The sequence below is a fragment of the Phyllopteryx taeniolatus genome, chromosome 8 (genome assembly GCF_024500385.1).
Source record: "Phyllopteryx taeniolatus isolate TA_2022b chromosome 8, UOR_Ptae_1.2, whole genome shotgun sequence".
NCBI classification, from domain to species: Eukaryota; Metazoa; Chordata; class Actinopteri; order Syngnathiformes; family Syngnathidae; genus Phyllopteryx; species Phyllopteryx taeniolatus.
In genome coordinates, this window is record NC_084509.1 from 13,312,736 (window position 1) to 13,316,706 (window position 3,971).

The following is a 3,971-nucleotide window of genomic DNA, read 5'->3' on the forward strand; positions in this document are numbered from 1 at the left end:
TTTTATGGTGTCCATGTTTTGATTTTTAGAAAAACACTTTATTGACAAAAAGACATTGCTACAAAATTACCAAGACAAGCAAACGCAGTCAGGAATAGCACTGAACATCAGCTCATTTTTCTGCTGCAAAAATCCCTATATCACGCCACACTTCAAAAAAGGATTCAAGTCTTGTAGAAGTTAAACGCTAGTGCCACTCTTGCCATTACGTGACACTTCCACAAGGCCACAGCATTCAAGTTAGAGCCAGAGTGCAATTTCTCTTCAACTACCGTATTTTCACGACCATAAGGCGCACTTAAAAGTCTTACATTTTCTCCAAAATGGACAGGGCGCCTTATAATGTGGTGCGCCTTATGTGTGCACCGAGTTCCATCCATCCATCCATTTTCTGAGCCGCTTCTCCTCACTTGGGTCGCGGGCGTGCTGGAGCCTATCCCAGCTATCGTCGGGTAGGAGGCGGGGTACACCCTGAACTGGTTGCCAGCCAATCGCAGGGCACATACAAACAAACAACCATTCGCACTCACATTCACATTCACACCTACGGGCAATTTAGAGTCTCCAATTCATGTATGTTTTTGGGATGTGGGAGGAAACCGGAGTGCCCGGAGAAAACCCACGCAGGCACGGGGAGAACATGCAAACTCCACACAGTCGGGACCGGGGATTGAACCCGGGTCCTCAGAACTGTGAGGCTGACGCTCTAACCAGTCGGCCACCTGGGAGCATTTCCTGCCGACACGCTGCTTATATAGAGGAAAGGCGGACGTGACTGAGGACCATGCAGACGTTAAAGGGGGAAGGAGTACGCCAAAGGCACGCCCCCAGTAGGTATATAGTATTTGCGTTGTGCAACATCGGTTTGGCTCAGGACCCCCGGTTTGGCTCAGGACCCCCGAAAATGTCACCTACGAAGAGACACGCTTACGAGCTATCAGTTACGCGGAGGAACATGGGAATCGAGTCGCCGCGAGAGAATTCAAGATCAACGAATCCATGTTTCGCAAGTGGAGGAACCAGGAAAACGAGCTTTGCCAATTCAAGAAGACGAAGCTGAGTTTCCGCGGAAACAAGGCGAGGTGGCCTGAGCTGGAAGACCAATTTGAGCAATGAGCAAAGAATAACCGGGAGAAGCGTCTCTACAGTCACCATTCGACTGAATGCAATAACTTGGGGCTTGCCATCATTCCGGGAGGCTTGACGAAGGAACTCAAGACAAGACATCTTTTAGTCTCTTGTACTTGACAAAAACAAGGTAAATATGTTCGTGCAATAGCGAAGTGCCAAAACATCCATTGTAGATTTAGTAAAGTGAATGACTCTGTAGGTAAACTACAATATGACTACAATTAGGAAGATCAAAATCAAGATAAATAAAATGATCAATTTGTGGAATTAATAGCAACATTGGAATGGATGGCCTTAGTCTTAAATACCAATATTTTAATTGAAGCTTCTGAAAAAAAAAACCTATCATCTGTAATAAATCCACATCCAAGTGTGAAACTTACACTGAATATATCATGTATATAACATACACATGTATTTATATTGAAAGAATTCATATAGTGATTAATTTCTTACACAAAAAGTTAATTATAAATGTTTGAGACTTGGACAGATACAATGGTGTCTTGTGATATGAGTGACTCGGGTCACTCATACCACAAGGCACCACTGTATTTGGTGCCTGGCAGGTTTTTTGAGATACGAGCGTTTTAGATGAATTTTTGTTTAGTTTGACTTGAGAACAAAAATTTGAGATATGAGTATGGTGCCAGTGAACTGAACACGACGCACGGCACAACAATAAGCAGTTAGACAAATACTGAACTGTTCTACAAAAAGAGGCAACTCCCAGTTGTTTTCTGTCAAACTAAAGATAAAACAAAGAAAATCACACAGCTTTGCCAGTTTAGCTTAATGCTAACAAACAATGCAAAACGACCTAAACGGGCTAACCAATACCATCCATGTGGCGGTGTTATAACACTATGAGCAATGGATATTTTTTCTTTTTTTTTTTTTTTTTTTTAAACCTGTCCTGTTCAGCTGCATGCCCTTGCAGAATGGTTGATGTGTATCCCTTTTGTGCTGTAGCAGTTTTGTTGTTTTGCAGGGGAGTTTGAAATCCTCCCTCTGCTTATTTCTTTGATTTTTTTTTTTAAATAATTCTGCCCCAGGAGTCTAGCCAAGAGAAATGTGCAATTACTATGGTTACCAGGTCCCCGACTGGCAACCATTACTGTACCGTGATCGTGTGTGGTGGGGTGTAGTGCATTAAAATTGGAGACTACTGGGGGTGAGGCGAGACGGTCACAGGGCAATAATTACCCGTAACCGTCACCCCCACCCAGGCCAAACAGCTCCCCAAAGGATGTGCGAATGTATGTGGTGCATTAAAAATCCGCGGGGGGAAAGCATGGAGTGCCAGAGAGCAGACCGGGTTGCCGAAACACCTGGCTGAATGTCCTCCCAGCCTGACCCTGCGCTCCCCCCACAGATGGGTGTATGATGGATTCAAACTGGAGGAGCAGCAGGGCAGAGAAGGGCGGCGCGACCAGACCGCAAACCTGCACAGATGTGCCAGCATCCGGGCCAGCGCCCGCCCCATCATGCCTTGTGCCAGTCCACCAGGGGACCCTGAATGAGATGTGAATGTGCCCAATGTGCGAACTATGAACAGTGTGAGTACTAAAAATGTGCAGAATGTGTGAAGTAAGAGGCTAGACTCCTGCAGGTCCGGCCCGGTCCGACCGGCCGCCGGACCGCGGGTGATATTTGATCAAAAACAGTGGAGGAACACATGTAGACAGATTATATAACAACGCTCACAGGCATATATTCATGATCCTCTGCGAAGAACAACTAATATTACTGCAACTTACTGAGGAGTTGTGTCTCCATGTACATCCTTGTTTCTGTATTATACAGCCCCCGTGTGGTCAAGGCGCGCGCACAACGTCAATTGAATATAAACAAAATATGTATCCAACAACAGATTCATTCTTTACATTCTATTGAATGATGTCATGACTGTGTGTTTTTAAAGTACAATATTCTAGAGTGCAATTTGTCCTCTTAAACTCACATTACAAAAATCTGTTTTGGGGGGGAGGTTGGAGATTTAATAATATTTCCATTTATTTCAATCAGGGAAGATGATTTGTGATAAGAATGTTTTGAGGTGTGAGCGTGGTCAGGAAAAAAGTAAACTCGTATCTCAAGGCACCACTGTACCGTCAAATGTTTAAGAGAGTATATGAGAACAATGCTACAAACACTCCTGAATTAGTGTAAACTGTGCAAATGTCAACGAAGCATCGTGGGACGTTAACATTTACCAGGGTAATTCACACATCGACAGCCTTTGGAGGCCAATTAAGGTTCGTCTCTGTTGTTGTTTGTTTTGGATGCTCTTTCGGCATACTGTATTGTAGTACAGTTAACCCTCAATGGGTGAACACATTCTGTATTTATATATTTTTATATTTTCGAGTAAAACGGGTAATAAAACCATCACAACCATCAATCGTATACTTTTTATGATGTCTTTTATTTGCCATGTGCTGTGTTTGGTGCAACATTGTTAGCGTTACTCGGGCACTTGAGAAACACACTTCAAAAAAATGGCTGAATAAATACTTTACAATGAAATTGTATTTGAATACTAACGGAATTCCACTTGAATTGTCCCGCTTATTTTGCAAGAGTCACTCATTCCAAGTGGATCCTTGTATTCCCTCCAACTTTTACCGTCGCTTTCCTCTAGCACTCCCTAGTGGCTCATTTGCTCCATAACAGTTCCCAAGCAATTGCATCTGTACTGCCATGATCGACCATCAGGGGTCCCAATAACACATGATAAAGCAGTCACTGCCTATCATACGGTACAGTACATTGATTGTGTGTGGGTTTTAGTGTGTCTAGTTTCATACTAGAAAGATCACGCTACCATTAGTTTAATA